Source organism: Mus musculus, chromosome 18, assembly GCF_000001635.26.
Source record: "Mus musculus strain C57BL/6J chromosome 18, GRCm38.p6 C57BL/6J".
In the NCBI taxonomy this organism is placed as follows: Eukaryota; Metazoa; Chordata; class Mammalia; order Rodentia; family Muridae; genus Mus; species Mus musculus.
In genome coordinates this window covers 5,512,540-5,531,277 of record NC_000084.6, presented here as the reverse complement: position 1 = coordinate 5,531,277, position 18,738 = coordinate 5,512,540, and the positions used below count along the sequence as shown (strand labels likewise).

Sequence of the window (18,738 nt, the reverse complement as noted above, 5' to 3'; positions counted from 1 at the left end):
AATTGAGTATTTTTGCATCAATATTCATAAGCTAGATTGGGTTGAAGTTCTTTTTGGGGGGGAATCCTTGTGTGGTTTAGTTATCAGAGTAATTGTGGCTTCATAGAATGAGTTAGGCAGTGTTCCTTCTGTTTCTATTTTATGGAATAGTTTGAGGAATACTGGTATCAGGTCTTCTTTGAAGGTCTGGTAGAATTCTGCACTAAATCCATCAGGCCCTGGGATTTTTTGGTTGGGAGGTTTTTAATGACTTCTATTTCCTTGTGTGATATGGGCCTGTTTAGATAGTTTGCCTGCTCTTGATTTAACTTTGGTATGTGGTATATGTCTAGAAAACCATTCATTTCATCTAGAATTTTCTGTTTTGTTGAGTATAGGCTTTTACAGTAGGATCTGGTGATTTTTTTTTTAATTTCCTCTGTTTTTCTTGTTATGTCCCCGTTTTCATTTCTGATTTTGTTAATTTGGATACTGCTTCTGAGCCCTTTAGTTAGTTTGGCTAAGGGTTTATCTATCATGTTGATTTTCTCAAAGAACCAGTTTTTGATTTTGTTGATTCTTTGTATTGTTCTCTTTGTTTCTGTTTGGTTGATTTCAACCCAGTGATTGACTATTTCCTGTCTTCTACTTCTCTTTGGGTGAGTTTGCTTATTTTTGTTCTAGAGCTCTCAGGTGCACTGTTAAGTTGTTAGTTTAAGATCTCTCTAGTTTCTTTACCAGGGCACTAAGTGCTATTAATTTTCCTCTTAGTACGGCTTTCATTGTGTCCCATAAATTTGGGTGTGTGATGTGTCAACATTTTCATTAAATGCCAGGAAGTCTTTAATTTCTTTCTTTATTTGTTCCCTGACCAAGTTATCATTTATTAGAGAGTTGTTCAGTTTCCGAGAGTATGTGGGATTTCTGTTGTTTTTGCTATTATTGAAGACCAGCCATAGGCTGTGGTGATTTCATAGGATGCATGGGATTATTTCAATATTCTTGTATCAGGTGAAGGTTGTTTTATGATCAATTATATGGTCGATTTTGGAGAAGGTACCATGAGGTGCTGCGAAGAAGGTGTACTCTTTTTATTTTAGGGTAAAATGTTCTAGAGATACCTGTTAAATCCATTTGGTTCATAATCTCTATTAGTTTCACTGTGTCTCTGTTTACTTTCTGTTTCAATGACCTGTCCATTGGTGAAAGTGTGGTGTTGAAGTCTTTCACTATTATTGTGTGGGGTTCAATGTGTGTTTTGAGCTTTACAAACTTCTGGAAATCAGTTTGGAGGTTCCTCAGAAAATTGAAAATAGATCTGCCTGAAGACCCAGCAATGTCACTCTTGGGAATATACCCAAAAGATGCCCCACAATGCCACAGGGACACATATTCCACTATGTTCATAGTGGCCTTATTTGTGATAGCTAGAAGCTGGAAACAACCCAGATGTCCCACGACAGAAGAATGGATACAGAAAATGTGATTTATTTATACACTGGAATACTACTCAGCTATTAAGAATAAGGACATCCTGAGTCTTGCAGGAAAATGGATGGAACTAGAAAGTATCATGTTGAATGAGGTAACTCAGACCCAAAAGGACATGCATGGTATGCACTCACTAATAAGTAAGCAGATATTAGCCAAAAAACCAAAAAAGTACAGAATACCCAAGACATAGTCCACAGAACTCAAAAAGATCAATAAGCTGAAGGGCCCAAGTGAGGATGCCTCAGTCCCACTTGGAGAAGAAAGCAATCACAAGTAGGGAGGGAAAGGAGGGACCTGGGAGGGAAGGTGGACAGGGGCTTAGGGGGAAGAGGGGAACCTGATCTGGTATTGGCTGAGGGAAAAGGACTAAAGCCCTGAGGGCCAGCAGAAAAAAATGGAAACATGAAATCTCAGGAGGTAGGAGGTTGGGGGACCCACCAGAGTACACCAGAAACCTGGGAGGTTAGAGACTCTCAGGACTCAAAGGGAGCAATCTTAGATGAAATGCCCTATAGTGGGGAGAGGGAACTTGTAGAGCCCACCTCCAGCAGGAAGACAGGGCATCAAATGAGGGAGGGGGTTGTCATCCCACAGTCAAAACTTTCACCCATAATTGTTCCTATGTGAAAGAACTACAGGGATAGAAATGGAGAGGAGCCTGAGGAAAAGAAGGTCCAGCGACAGGCCCAAAGTGGGATCCAGCTTAAGGGAAGGTCCCAAGGCCTGACACTGTTACTGAGGCTATGGAGTGCTCACAAAAAGGCACCTAGGATGATGGGACTCTGGAAGGTCCAATAAGCAGCTAAAAGAGTCAGATGCAGTTATTTGCACCCAACCAATGTACAGAAGCTGCTGACCCCTGTGGCTGAATTACAGAAAGGCTGAAAGAAGCTCGGGGGGGGGGGGCACCTTGTAGGAGAACCAGCAGTCTCAATTAACCAGGACCCCTGAGATCTCTCAAACATTGGACCACCAACCAGGCAGCATACACCAACTGATTTGAGGCCCCAACACATATACAACAAAGGACTACTGGGTCTGTGTTCAATCAGAGAAGATGCACCTAACCCTCAAGAGACTAGAGGCCCCAGGGAGTTTAGAGGTCAGGTGGGGTGGGATGTGAGGGGTGGGAACATCCTCGTGGAGACAGGGAGGTGGGGAGGAGGTATGGGATGTGTATAAGTCAGAGGGTGCACGGGGGGGCGGGGGGAGATATAGCTGACTCCTGAGGGCCTCTGCCAGTGCCTGGCAAATACAGAAGTGGATGCTCACAGTCAGTCATCCATTGGACAAAGCACCAGGTCCCCAATGAAGGAGCTAGAGAAAGTACCCAAGGAGCTTAAGGGGTCTGAAGCCACACAGGAGGAACATCAATATGAACTAACCAGTATCCCCAGAGCTCCTCGGAACTAAACCACCAATCAAAGAAAACACATGGTGGAACTTTTAGCTATAGGTGTATATGTGGCAGAGGGTGGCCTACTTGGTCATCAATGGGAGGAGAGGCCCTAGGTCCTGTGAAGGTTCGATACCTCAGTATAGGGGAATGCCAGGACTGGGAATGGAGGTGGGTGGGTTGGGGAGCAGGGGGGGAGGGGATAGGAGATTTTTGGAGGGGAAACTAGGAAAGGGGATAACATTTGAAATGTAAATAAAGAAAATATCTAATAAAAATATATGTTAATTAATGAAAGAAAGAAAGAAAGGAAGGAAGGAAGGAAGGAAGAAAAAAGAAAGAAAGAAAGAAAGAAAGAAAGAAAGAAAGAAAGAAAGAAAGAAAGAAAGAAAGAAAGAACGGAAGGAAGGAAGGAAGGAAGGAAGGAAGGAAGGAAGGAAGGAAGGAAGAAAATGAGAAAGGACTGACCATCAGCCAGATTAAATGGAAGGGCTAGATGTGGCCAGCACCTAAGGAGGCTGAGGCAGGAGGAATTTTACAAGTTCAAGGACAACCTGGTCTACATAATGAATTCCAGGATTATATAGGGAAATCATATCTCAAAAAAAAAAAAAAAGCAGGCAGTCAAGGGGAAAGAGAGAAGGCGCTTTCTCAGACTGAGTGCCCACTGTGACTTGTATATGCTGAGGCCCTTCCCACGCACCTGTGTTGACCTTTTGGACTTGGCAAGGCAGTCATTTCTGTTCTTATTTTATCAGTGAGGAAGCCGAGTCATTTAAGTCATACAGAAAACTGCGTAACCTATGAGCTGAAATTATACTCAGTCTTGGGTTGACTTTAAAGTCTGTGTTATTTGGTGATGGTAGCACAACCCTGTGATTACAAGCCCTTCTTAGGCTACATAGTGAGAATCTCCATTTCAGAAAATGAAACCTATGCAATCCCCACTCAGTCACTATGCACACATGGGCATACACACACTCATGCACACATGCAGCTGCTGCAAACTGAGGGACTTGGACAGAGACAGCATAATGTCACCTACAATAGGAGTGAATTCAGGCTGCACTATTCAAATCCTGCCACTGTAAGTGTGTGTGTCAATGTATGAGTGACTACACTTGACATCTGAGACTCTGACCCATTGTGAAATGGGATAATGTCAGAACCCACTGCATAAAGCTATTGCAAAGCATAAGTCTTAGATGGAATATGATGCATTCAGTAGCCAAATATTATTTCTGTAATTCTCCCATGAAGGTGATATTATAGATTGTCTTAGGGTTTTACTGCTGTGAACAGACACCATGACCAAGGCAAGTCTCATAAAGGACAACATTTAATTGGGGCTGGCTTACAGGTTCAGAGGTTCAGTCCAACATCATCAAGGTGGGGGCATGGCAGCATCTAGGCAGGCATGGTACAACAGAGCTGAGAGTTCTAAATCTTCATCTGAAGTCGGCTAGTAGAAGACTGGCTTTCAGGCAGCTAGCTATGAGTAGGGTCTTAAAGCCCACACCCACAGTGACACACCTACTCCAACAAGGCTACACCTCCAAATAGTGCCACTCACTGAGCCAAACATATACAAACCATCACATAGATGATTCAGGTAGGATAGTCTGGTGCACTGGTATAAAAGCTTCAACTTCCAGCCTATTCTTTTTTAATAAGACTTGTTACAGTGTATGCTTAACAATGCGAGAAGATAAACGTTTCAAATAATGTGGGGACTCGTACATGTGGGCAAAGTGTTGATAGTAAACCCAGCACAAGGCTCAGAGACAGCACTGCTGCAGTGGGAACCGTGGGGAAAAGAAAGACTCCTGAAGTTCTGAGCTTGTAACAGTGACTTCAGTGCCACCATGGCCTCCTGTGTGCAATTACTGTTGTTGTTATCATCAGTTCACTATAAACCAAGGTCACCTGATGTTGGAGAGCACAGCCACCTGGGTGCTATAAGAAAGTAGGCCAAGCAAGCCAGATGGAGCAAGCTAGTGAGCAGTTTTCCTCTATGGCCTCTGCTTCAGTCTCTGCATCCAGGTTCCTTCTCTGACATCATGAAAAACTCTAAGCTGTCAAGTGAAATAAACCCTTTCTTCTTCAAGTTGCTTATACTCATGGTGTTTATCACAGTTGTAGAAACTAATCTAAGGGCGGGGGGTGTTCCAGAGGGGAAACTGGGAAAGGGGATAACATTTGAAATGTAAATACATAAAACATCCAATAAAAAAGAAAGAAAGAAAGAGAGAGAGAGAGAGAGAGAGAGAGAGAGAGAGAGAGAGAGAAGGAGAGAAGGAGAGGAGAGAAAGAGAGAAAGAGAAAGAGAGAAAGAAAGAAAGAAAGAAAGAAAGAAAGAAAGAAAGGAAGGAAGGAAGGAAGGAAGGAAGGAAGGAAGGAAGGAAGGAAGAAAGAAAGAAAGAAAGAAAGAAAGAAAGAAAGAAAGAAAGAAAGAAAGAAAACAAACTAAGACACATTCTCACAGGGGTAGGGAGGCAAGTGCATTTATTTTGTTAAACACTCGTTACAGTGAACCTTGGTAAATAACTCTTAAGCCAGTAGTGGGTTATAATCTGCATGTGTCCCAGGTGGACGGCTGAAGGGCCTGGCCTGAGCCAGGGAATATAGAGAGTGTCACTAGTTTCTCTAGTGTCACTAGTGTCACTCTCATTCCCTACTAGCCCCGTGGCTTTGGGACAAACACAGAAGTAAGATAGGCCTGGGGATGGGGCCATGCTCTGAACATCATGTCTCACTCAGGGATACAGGCTCAGATCATGAGACTTGAATTCCCAGGTCAGCTGCTTGCTTTCTGTAACATCCACGTGAAGCCCCCGGGCTTCCAAACACTAGGGCCTTGAAATCCATGGCTCCTCTCATTTCTAACGTCCCACACTTCCGTTCTAGCTCCTTTGCTCCTTGGACCTGGAATTAATCTAAAAGTCCAAGAAAGCATCTGGTTCTGCAAAGATACAGAAGCCAACAGTTGCCCATCACTGCTCCTAATCGTGTTTGCCAGTTCCAGGTGGTGTGAACTTCTCCTGGGACTGTCCCTCCCAGCAGCTCCAGAGCCACACTGCCTTGGAAGACCCGACAGACAGATTGCTCCACCTTGACCCTTCTTTCCACAGTGTCTTCAGCATCTCTGTCCCTCCCATTCCCACTCCATTTCTTCTATCTCTCCCCATGCAAGAGGTAAGTAGAGTGAACAAGAAGGCTACCCTTGGGCAGGCAAGCCTTCTTCACAGAATTTATTGTCTTCCACAAGAATTTTCCAAGTCCTTGTAGCCCAAAGTCAGGAAAACTGGCAGAGTCTCTCACAGGAAAATGAAATATTAAGAAAAAATGCAATTCCAAAGACAGGCAGTGGATGAAAAGAACTTTCCATTTTCAATTCTAAATGTCAAACAGCCACTCTAGTTTTTATTGTGAAGCAAATAACCATTATTTGTTGAAATTCTGCTGCAAATAACGGTATGTTAGGGCTTTTTAGGAGAAATTATTGAGAAATGTATTTAACTCACTCAGAATTCACACCAGGATGACTATTTTAAGCACAATGAAATACCATTTTAATAATTTCATATAATTTTGTCATGATGGATAGCTACTTTAAATTTACACGGCAGCTATGTAAATGGCCATAAGTGATTTTTCATTATCCTAAATGGTGAGTCATTTGAGATATTGATGTAAGCACAGTGCAGGAACAACATTTACAGTTTATTAAGCTAAAAGGATGCTAATCAATTATTATATTTAAAATGACACCCATGAGGAAAAGAAACTGATTTGCTAAGATACACTTTTTTAAGAGCTGGAAAATCAGTAAAGGTGAGTGTTCTGGTCGATGGTCTATTTGACCTCAGTAAATGGTTGTGCCCTTGGTGCTGAGCAGAGCAGTGCTGTTGTATCCAGTGAGATGCCCAGGAGTCAGGTAGCTCCTCTGGGGGTAACAAGACCAACCACACTGCTTTGTGGTAGTGTAACCCCAGATCTACTCCCACTCCTTACATCAGTCATCTTTCTGTTACAGTAACAAAATGTCAGAAACAGCTTCCTTTGGACTCACAGTTTTAAGGTCTCTGTTATGTGATTGGTTAAAGCCATTGATTTGGTTCTGTGGTACGTGCACAGCAGAGCAAAACTACTCACCTAATGAGCCAGGGAACAGAGAGAGGAAAGGCTACACAGTCCCTTCCAGGACTTACCTTCCCAATGATCTAGAGACTCACCAGGAAGTTCCTCTTTTTAAAGACTCCAGCACCTCCCAAAGGAGCTACCATGGCCACCGAACCTGCAGCATATGGGTTTGGAGAGCCATTCAAGATCCAAGATACTGCCACTCTAGAATTCGGATTACATATTAACTTTTGGACTGTATACTATTGTTTCTTTGGGTTTTCAAAAAAGAATAGCTTTTCTTCAAAGTCTTGCCATCCGAATGGCATCAGAGCAGAAGGGGCTCAGCCATAGAAATCCCATTTGGGAGCCAGCATGAAGTCCTGCTGATCTTTTCTATTGCAAACTGTTCTATTCTGGGTCATTATGGCAATCACAGTGATTAAATGATGAGCTAAATAAACTAACCTTATTTTTTATGTAACTAATGTTTCTGAACAATATGCGATAGATTTACAAAGTTTATCCATTTTTAAAATATGCATTTTGGCACCAAAGAATCAAGTTCATTTCACTGAGGAGGAATTTATTTATACTTTTCAATGTGATTCCTACTAGCTTACATGTAAAATTTAAACATCATTAAGTGTACTTCGGTTTTCACAGCTAAATTGTAGTTCCGTTAGAAGCTGATATTTCTTAGAAAGGAGAAAGCATACATTTGGATGTCAAATTGCTTTCAATGGTCAATTCATACTCTTTAGTCATATTTCTTATGATTCTATAACACTTAGAAAACTCAAAGCAAACAGAGCATTACTTAGCATCCTAAGAGTCATCTTCCTAAGTTGTTCCATTTTGTATACTTTTTACCTTACAGAGTAGACTTCATTTGGTGCCACATGCCTATAGTTCTAACTACCAGGGCAGCTGAAGCAGGAAGATCAGGCCCAGGGATTCAAGGCCAATCTGGGCAATACAATAACATTATGTCTCTAAAACAAAACTAAAACTAGGTTGAAAAAAATTTCCCAGCACTAGTATTACAACTTACCTGGAATTCATTCATTTAATCATTCATTCATTCCGTTTTGATCCTGGTAAACTGTGGTTCCCATAGAGCAGCAATGGAGTGGTACAGGCACGGTCTGTCCAGGCTTCATAGAAAATGGATTTTTCAGGTTACTTTGTGTCTATAACACAGCTCAAATAGGACAGATGTTTATTCTTTTCCTGTAGTGAATCTGCAGCTGAGCATGTCTGAACCGGTTGGGGGTGGGGGGAGGACATTCTGCTGCCCCTAGCACGTGCTCAAGACTGTTTGCATAACCATGCTTCCAATACAGCAGGAAGAAGAAAGAAAGGCAAGACCTTGTCCTTTAGGGAGGTGACCTGGAAATCCCTTAGACCATTTTGCCCCCTCTTCCCTGAGTGAACTCGACCTCAGAGCCACACTAGCAAAGTTGGTGCCCTGATAGAACTAGGACATTTTAATGCTGGAAAGAAGAGAATCCAGGAATCCAAGAAATCAAAACAACAATCTGCAACAGTAGGATGAATCACAAAAGCATTGTTAGGCTAGGGAAGTCTGTGGCAAAGGTTACTGGCTGACTGAGTCCTCAGATATGAAACAGGGCGGAGGAAGACTAGGAAGTGCACAGGGCTTCTTAAGTTTCCTCACATATGGCCCATTTCACCAGAAGAGTTTTGGTGACCCCAGGTATGTAGGAATATAAAACAGGCACTCAGTCGAACATTTACTGATAATCATAAAGAAATTTACTTTCAAGCAATTCTTTGGGTAGGGTTGGGATAGAGGAGAAGGTGGGGAGATAGCTTGGTGGGCAAAATACTTGTTGCACAAGCATAAGGCCCCGCATTCAGATCCCACCATCCATGCAAACGTCTGGGGCTTCAGTGTGTCTCTGTAACCATAGTCCTGGGGAAGGCAGAGACCAGAGACTCCTAGGGGCTTCTTGACAGCCAAAGCAGTAAGCTCCAGGTTCAGTGATAGACCTTGTTACAAAAATACAATAGTGAAATAGGAGGGCTCCCAATGTCAACCTCTGGGTTCCACATGCTCAAGTACAGACAAATCCACCTGCAAGACAAAGACGTGCACACATCTGCATGAGTTCTTTCCTACTGCACCCTGCCCCACCTCGTGGAAAGCCACTTCTTGCTGTACATATAGTTTTATCATTCATTAAGGAGAAAAGCAAATGTACAGGTTAATGGGATGGGTGAGCTTGTTTACCTTTCCGTAGAGAATTAATTCCCAGCTGAATATTTAACACTGCACTGTGTAGCACATCCTCAACACTTTTCAGAGGTGCACAGTCCTTTTATTTTCCAGTCAGCAATGCTGAGAGTACCCACAAATAATACTGAAAAATGGCAGTAGTTAAAAAATCATTTCCAGAACTGTTAGAAAGTCTATCCTAATTCCAAACCAAAATTCTTTTAATGAGTTTTAAAGCATATTTTTATTTATTGTTTGTTTGGAAATTTCATACACATATACAATATGTTCTGATCAAATCATTTCCCTCCAAACATCTAGTGATTTTTTTAAAAAAATAAAATAAAGCTCACATAAGCAACTTAAGCATCAAATTTCCCTTTAAAGTAAACATTTTCGCACAATACAACCCAAAAATGTACTGATTTGAGACTTAGACTGAGAGATGATGGTAGGAAAACATTAAATCTTTGTTTTTTCATAATCAAGCCATTATATTTCTCTAAGAATCGAGAACCGCCATGTACAGTAAAATGCTGCATTTAAAAACACAGTAGATGTAGATCTGAGCTAAGACATTTGCTGGAGTCATGTGAGCGGTGACACCAGACAGTGGGTGTGTGCTGTGGGTTCAGAACCAAGGCTCAAGTGCAGCTGCTTGATAGGACATGGACAAGGGCTGCCAGCAACCCTCTGCCTCAGTACTTGTTGGGTTTTGAATTAATTTTTGGTTGCTGTGCACTCAGAAACCTTTCACTGCTGACAAACTTTCTGTGACTTTTTTAAGCGTCATGACCCTTGGTTTAAGAAGCTGCGGTGTCATAGCTTGGGGTCAGTGTCCAGTGTGGTTCATCAGTTATCAAGATGCAAGGGCATTCTAGCCCAGCTGTGGTTAACACCAGTGTGCACCAGCATTTGTTGGGGTGGTTGGTTCTTTTTTTTTTTTTTTTTTTTTCTGTCATGATATGTTACTGATTTGCTTGAGGGTCACATAGAATTTCAAGGAATTTTAAAACAACAACCAAAACAAACCACAGACATTTCAAATCTTGAACCTAAAAGCCAACATTGCTTTGTTTTATTTGGATTGCATTTCATGGCTAAATAATAGCAAGGACATCTTAGTCCTTAGCAAAGATGTAAGTCTCAGTATTCAGGAGTTTGATTATGAAGTAACATAATAAAAGATTTGTTTCATACTATCACAGCCCTCCTTCTGAATGTTGTGAAGGGCTATCCCTCTGCAGCTCCAAGAATCTGGGTTCTTTCCTCTAGTGGATCAGCTGCATCCTGGGCCAGTAGGGTCCTTTGCAGGTGGCCAACCAAGAGAAAGAGGAAGTGGCTCTTGGAATCACAGACCCAGGCTGGGAAGAATTTGTGTGATGCAGTGGCCACCCCCTAAGAGCTGCAGTGATCCTCTCTGAGCCCTTCAGAAAGCACTATGACCACAAAAAGTGAGTACCAAACCCTGTTGTTTCTTATAAACATATGTCTGATAAAATTCACTTTATAAATCAGGCACAGCAAGAGATTAATAACAATTGATGCTAATAAAATAAGACAACTATGATTTACAGAAATAAAAGTTACATGATGTGTTCTCTGCTTTGACTCAAAAAAATAAAAAAAAAAACCAATATTTTCAGACATTGGTTGACTATGGACGATTCAAATTCTGGAGTGCAAAAGCAGAGAGAAAGGAAGATGATGTCCTCACATTCCAGTAAATGAGTGAGTCACGTGGGCTCCACCCAGAAGCACAGCTGTATGTGCACTGTCCTTAAGAGCCCAGAGCCGAAGGGAAATAGTGAATGCACAGCCTTGTGCTTGGCACCGTGCAGCAAACATTTTAAAACACAGAAAAGTTGCTTTCTATTTGAGCCTGGAAACAGCTGTTAGGAGTTGGATTCATCTTTTCATCTCTTTAGGGACTTGAGCTGCCTTACACCAGTTCCAAAATGGTGCATGGTTCCATTGCCCAGGGTTTCTTATGTCCAGAATGACACTGTGTAGCCCAGACTGACCTCAGACTTGAGAGGCATCAGTTTCTTGAGTGCTGAGATTATGGGTTTGTGCTACCATCCCTAGAACATGTTAACATTGTGTGCATACATGTGTGTGTGCATGTGTGTATGCACATGTGTATATTATATGCTTAGTCTTATATACTTCATTTTTACCCATATTCCTGTGTGTTTCCTTTGTTAAAAAGTTCAACTCTCAACTCTCCAAAACACTAGCTGGATAAATTTAGAAAACTTTATTTTTCATGTTTATTTTCAGTCCCAAAGGTGATGACGCAAAGGACAGCCAGTAAACAGGCTATCATGGTGATAAGAGGTCAGATACTTCAGAGTCTAGTACATGAATTTAGTTGTCCTCTCAAGAAAGAGCACACTGTCACTGAAGTTTCAGTTTAATACTTAGGCTAGTTCATTAACACTTAAAATATTTTAATTGCTTGAGCATTTTGTAAATGTATTTTAATCATTGACTCCTAGCTCTTCCATGAGCTACCCCTGCTCATAAGTGTTTCTTGATTGCATTCATTTCAGTTTCTCCCAGACCCATCCTCCTCCTCTATGAATCCGAACTTCATATCCTGTCTCTCTTTTTTAAATTTTATTTTAAAAATAACCCATTGACTCTAATTTGTGCTGTCCATATGCTCTGGGGTGGGGGTGGAGCATGTTAGACTTACCAGGAGCCACGATCCTAAAGAAAACCAAAACCGACTCTCCCAGGAGCTATCATCTGTCCTCATTCTATGGTGGAAGATCATGAGCCTCTCCCTGTTCTAAGATAGCATACTGACTGACTTGATCTTGGCAGGCTTTGTGCAGGCAACCATGGCTGCTGTGAGTTCCCAAGGAGCACCCCATGTCCAGAAGAGACTTTCTTACTCTAGTCCTCCCCAACCTTTGGCTCTTACAGCCTTGCCATCCTCTCATTAGCAGTGAAGTCTTGGTGTTACAGATGTGCCTTTAGTAGCTGAGTACCTGACAGATACTATCTGTACTTCAATTGTGACTTTCTGCATTAACCACCAGACAGTAATCTACAAATAGAGAGAAACAGATTTTCAGAGCAATTTGATACTAAGTCCATATAGCAAATTAATGGAATAGGTTCACCCTTGGGGCCATGAATTCCCCAACTGTATCAGGTATGTGTTTCTTCTTGTGGAGTGGGCCTTAACTCTAAGAAGAAGCAGTTGATTGTCCCTGTAACACCTGTGCCACTATAGTGCCCATTGGCATACCTTGTCACACTGGTCATTATTTCAGTTCACAAGGCTAAGACTGACTTCCTCCTTCAACAGGCTGCATAACACCATTTGGGCTAGGAGAGTTAGACATCAAGGGTAGTATCTTAAGGTCAAAATCAACTTGATTCTTCCATGTCCTGTGAGCAGTGTGTTTAACATCAAGTTCTAGAGGGTAATCAAGAGCATTAAAGTGAAATTCTTGGGGTCACCAGGACACTCCTGGCCAAAACCTGGAGGGGAGACATGCCACACCTGGCAGTGTGCGTTTTATTTGACAACCCATGAGTTAATTATATGATGCTTATAAAATAGTGAGTTTTTGTAACATTTTTGTTGGTGGTGTTAATAAATTGTTTTTTAGAACAGTTTTGGTACAGAGATGTTCCATGGCCCTGCCCCACACACATACATTTGCACAACATCACCTTTTCAACATCTGTACCAGAGGGGGCATTTGCTTCCACTGGTTGACCTACACTGGCCCAATATCCAGTTTTCTTTTAATAAAAGAACTCAATTCTCTTTTGTAATGGCTTATCTTCCCAGTGAGCCACACATGCAAATGTATTTTAGTTTGGCTTCTCTAGAAAGTTTGGGTCATAACAATTGGGATTTCCATAAGCGTCACCGTAAGCGTCAACAAGCATGAAGGAGAGAGACAAGAAGAAAAGGTGTTCACTTGTTGTTGCTGGTCTGTGCAACACAAGATGTCCTTGAGGATTTGTATACATATCTTCTTAAGCTAGTTGAATCAGAGGCAGAAGTAAGATTTTACCGATGGACTCTCCTCTTGCATTGGTTAAAGTATTGCTAGCTGGAAGCTGATGCTGCACACGCAGGAGCTGAACATGACTTAGCGCTCAGTGTCTCCTGTGCTGCCACCAATGCCAGGTAACTAGGAGAGGGAAAGCCAGGCTGAGCACATTTGACAAGAGGCAAAATTGGACCATTATACTATCTGGATTTTTTTCCCCATCATGGAGTATGTTGATAACTCACAGAGAGAGTTCGTTATTTCTGAGCACATGTCACTTACAATCTCTACATTTCTTCCATTACAATAAAATTAACAATTGTGTATATGAAGGGGCATTGGTCTCACTCATCAATAAAGAAATATTGCCTCCTGATGTTAGCACTGCTCTCGCATCTATCTTAGGTGAGAAAACCTAACTTAGAGAAAAGGAAGACAAGTTGATGCCACTGAGCAGTCCACATCATTTGCTATTGTCGTTAGGAACCGTGGCAAGGGACCCAGGGAATTAGAAGGCCAGATAGCCACCTCTGAGCCATCCTCTCTTGATTGGCTTCCAAGCAACTTGTACTCTTAGATACTTAAAAACTTAACACATTACCGTTGGGTTCTTTCCTTAGCTCCAATTCATTGTTATTTAAAAGTGTGATCTTCCAAACTACTTACCTTTCTCTTGGCCTCCTCACTTCCTAAAACTCAAACTCTCCTGGGCCAGAAGCAGCATCCTGGGTACCACTGAAGCATCTCCAGTGAGACAGAGAGGAGCTTGACCCATCCTTTGAAGGGCTGTGAGTGTGAATGTCAGTTGCCTATGATCATTTCACTTTCAGGAAAATTACTGTGGGTCTCACTTCTCACCTCACCCAAAGGCTTTCTAATGGAGCCAGGTGGAAATTTCCCAGCTGGACTTCTACACAGGAACCTAATTTGTGTAACCAAAGATACCAAGTATTTGTCATGGTGATTATTCTGGGATGTTCTGGGTTTCTGGCAGGTTGCTGTCTAACCACAGAATTGCCAGGGGTGTACCTTGCTACTTTACTCCATATCTAGATGCACTTGTGTCATTATATGATATCAGATTTCTCCAAGAAATCCCATTGCAATGGGCTATTCTATGTGCACCAACATTATTTACTGTGCTTAGTCTGTCTGGTAGTATTTAGTGACCTTCACCAGTTCAGCATTCTTGGCAAGGATTTTAGGCTTGGCCACAGGGGAAGCTTGCATTTCTCTGGATCCTTCCAAGTGAAGGGAATGCAGCCACAGCAGCCGGGGATATGAAAATAACTAGGAACAATGTAGATAGCAAACTCAGACAAACCTGAGAAACAGTTCTCACAGAGGACATTCCCTTCTGACACCAAATGTTTTGTAGAATTCGGTGCTAAACTGGCCCCATGCAGCTATTTTTAATCCAAAGAAAGGCAAAGATGGATAGATATGTGATTGATTGCATGTTTTAAACACAGATGAACAGAATTCTGCCTTCATTCCACTCTCGGATCAACGGGTGTGATTCACATGATGTTCTGAAACACATGGCTATAGGAAGGCTAGAACACTTTTCTGATAAATATCTCTCCCTTTGTAAGACAGGAATAAACTTGGGATTTCGAATTAAAGAAAGGAAGAGTGAGAGGATGATGTCAGAGAGCAGATATATCCATTCCAGAATGCACTTCCTTCATACTTAAAAAATGTTCTATGTACTGTAAGGCCAGAGCGCTCTGAGATACACAATGACTTTGAATGAGCTTTCCCAAAATATGAACGATTCCATCTGGCTTGGGCGGTTCTTTGTTCAGCATTCCCAGCCAACACAACCAAGATTCCTCAGTAATATGTTCTATTACCCATGAGGCTCCCAAGAAGTCCCACCCCAAAGCATCCGTGTTTCTATATTGCCATAACAGGATGCCCTGTGAGTATCATTCAGAACAAAACCAATTATCCACACTAGAGCAGGCAGCACTTGCCATCCCTCCCCCTGGATTAGCAGCATGCATGTACCCCTGCATTGCAGTCTGGGTCTGTCAGAGAAGATGTGACTTCCAAAGGGCAGAAAGCCTCAGCACAGTGTAGAGAAGCTTCCAGAATCTTCTTTGTTTCTTTGTTTTTACTTTTCCTCCTAAGGTATTTTAATGTATAAAATCTCAACTCTGAAGCTGCCTTTGAGATACACAAGAAGAAATACTTAAACATTTGTGCAGTTTGTGATTCAGAGACTTATTTATAAGACTGTTGATTTTGGGACACTGGCTTTTGCATTAAGCTTCCTAAGTGAGTCATGTTTGTGGGAGGTAATTACTACCAGAAAGCACAACTAACTTGTAAGCTTCTCTTTAAAATGTCCACTCACAATCTGTAATTATGGCAAATAACAGGCTACTAGGGCTTTTGCAATGTTCCATGGCTGTATATATTTATTACCAGTGCATTAAGCAATACCCAAACATACTTTTGTCACAGAGGGGTTCTTGTAGGAGAAATGGGTACCTCTATTAGCATCAGTATAGATTTCTGAGGATGTAGAGTTGAAAATATATCACCCCAGGGTATCTCTTCCATTATAGAGAACAAAGCTCTAAGAATAGCTGGCCCAAAGGAATAATAATGCATTTCATTTGCTGGAAAAAAGCTATGTACATATGGATTGGGGTGAACTGAACATCAGCCCCAATTCAAAGAAACCGAGGTAGGCATTTTCTTCTTAATATCTCAATGTTTCTCATAGTCTGACTTTGCACACACACACACACACACACACACACACACACACACACACACACAGTTCTCTTCATAGTAATTGATGAATCCTATACCCTATAACTAGCATAAGAAGCAGGCAGCTTCTTATGGACCATGGTGCCAGAATCTTTGAAAACATCCTTCTGTCCATTACTCTTTCTGTAACAGATAGCTTCTGAAACTCCTAGATGTATGGCAAGCTGGAGGTATAGCAAGGAGGAGGCAGGTGGGAAGGGAAGGGGGGGTAGCTTGGAACCAGCACAAATAAGGGTCTGTATGGCAGGAGTTGAGAAAGCACCAGAAAGCAAAAACTGAGAACTCTGAGAGTTAATCTCCATCATCGTCTTCAGTGGGCAGAGAGGTATCTATAGGGTTAACTTTACATCCCGTTCTCCTTGGTGTGGGGCTTCCAGACAGGACTGGTAAAGAGGGGAAGACCCTCTGTGAGTGTGCGTGAGAAGATCTTGGGATGATCCAAGCAAAGCCAGCTAGCACAGGTTGTCTCTGCCTCCTGGGCGCCACAGTTAGTGCTGAGTGAAACCTCTGAAATCTTGAACAGGATTGAACCCTTTCCCTTTAAAGTCATTTCCACTAAGTGCTTATCACACTGATAAAACAAAGTAGCATAGGATCTCACTGTAGTGTGAGGAAGACAGCCATAAATGTACAACTTGGAACATGTGTAATAAACACTATATAGAGGTGAGTGGGTACCATGAGGAAACACACATCACACACACTCACAGGCACATAAACACAGACAAGACACACACACACACACACACACACACACACACACACACCATTACCCCTGACTCTGGGGTAGAGGAAACAATTCTCAGCAGTGCCCATGTTTAAGCAAGGATCTGAAGAAAAATTAGTAGCTGGTCAGGAAACCAAAGGAGCAAAGGCAAGGAAATAGGATAAAATATTCTATTCTGTAAGAAAAGACACAGACCAAATTTTGTGACAACTGTGAAGACGTGACTCAGGACAGTTTGGTGACTTCACAATGGTAGTATTTCTGCTGGTTGTATGGTAACACAGCAACAATGGGGAGATTGGACAGCACACGAGGGGTCTCATCTGCCTACCATGGAAGGAGTCAGGATGTACTTGGGTCTCACACACCACATGTGTATTGGCTCAGCCTGCAGGGTGCTGGATATGCTTGCATCTGAACATCCACACTTAGTCCTGAGTGTGTTTGTATACCTCCACCTGTTTGGTTAGCTCGACTCTCTGATCTTTTTGAGCTTATTTAAAGTTTGTTCTGAGCGGACAGAACAGACATCCTGCTTTGTGCTGGCTCACTGAAATTGTCCAGGTTGTTCCATTGTCTTTAGTGGCACATCTGAACCACACTCTGTACGGCCCATCTAAGTGAATATGGTAGTGACCATTAGACAAAACCTCTATCCTAATATCAACATTTTGGAGGAAGAAGACAGACAAAGAGCATATCAGGTGGTGATGATAGTCCTGTAACAAGGTTCTCAACCTGGGGGCCAAATGACACTTTGACAGGGATCCTATATCTCATATCCTGCATATCAGATATTTACATTATGACTCATCACAGTAGCAAAACTACAGTTATGAAGTTGCAACAAACATAATTTTATGACTGGGGTTACTACAACATAGAAAACATTAGTATTAAAGAGTCAAAGCATTAGGAAGGTTGAGAACCACTGTCCTATAGGAAATTGTTTTAATTGTTATATAGATAAATATACAAGGGTTTTAGATGCTGTGTATATATGTGCACATGTGTGTGTGTGTGTGTGTGTGTGTGTGTGTGTGCGTGCACACACACAGAGCATTCTCAGTATTAATCAGTAGTTGCTCCTTTTCCAGAAGACAATTGTTTAGTTCCCAGCACCCATGTTGTGTGGCTCACAACCACGAACAATTCCTGTTCCTGGGGACCTAATCCTCTCTTATGGCCTTGATAGACACCCACATACATGTTGCATATACACAATACATACATGTGCATAAATAAGAAATTTAAATTCTAAATCACAGGTTTGCCTTAACTATAAAATTGAAGAATGTCAAGGATAAAGAAACAAATACTAAAGTTAGCAGAAATAGACTCAGAGTCAACACTCAGAGCACTCAGTGGAAGAGAGCAGACTTGTCATACTGATGGAGGAAGACTGTCCTGTGTTCCTGAGATGAAAGGACATCCTCATGGGAGACATGACAGAAAGAAATTAAGGAAGCCAAGCTGTGTTAGCACTGTGCGCAACTGGCATTCAGGCCCATGGGGAGACAGAAACCATGCCCCAGAATTACTCATCTGAGGAACAAGGTTCCACAACGTCCCCAGCAAGGCTGGCTGTTGAGAGCCTCTGGGCATCCCTCTGGCTCCCTGATGTTGTCTACAGTACTGCAGAAGGGACCCTGGCCACAAAGCGTGTGAGCCAGGCAGTTTTCAGTGACAAAACTGGAGCCAATAAATGTGTCCTAAAATAGTCTCTCTTAAGTTCAGGTATAGAGAGGGTAACACTATGCAGTTTAGGCTGGCCATGAATTCATGATACGGGTGTTACAGGTATGTGTCATCATGCCCAAACAATCTAACAGTTTCATATAGACGGCTATGCCCATCTGATAGAAAAACATAGTTTTCAATAATTATAATAGTTTTAAATTTTGACTATATACTAAGCAACAAAATAAAACTAAATTTTAAAGGGTTATCAATATATAGGAAATTTCTT

At 41.9% G+C, this 18,738-nt stretch overlaps 1 long non-coding RNA gene across 1 annotated transcript in view; it reads left to right on the top strand.

Annotated features, from left to right (window-relative positions):
* The window catches only part of Gm10125 (predicted gene 10125), a 100,937-nt gene that overhangs the window by 61,160 nt on the left and 21,039 nt on the right, over positions 1-18,738 (top strand). Inside the window, exons 5-6 of the long non-coding RNA NR_033552.1 lie at positions 5,889-6,064; positions 10,509-10,687. This is a non-coding gene — a long non-coding RNA (predicted gene 10125). The remainder of the gene's footprint in view (positions 1-5,888; positions 6,065-10,508; positions 10,688-18,738) is intronic.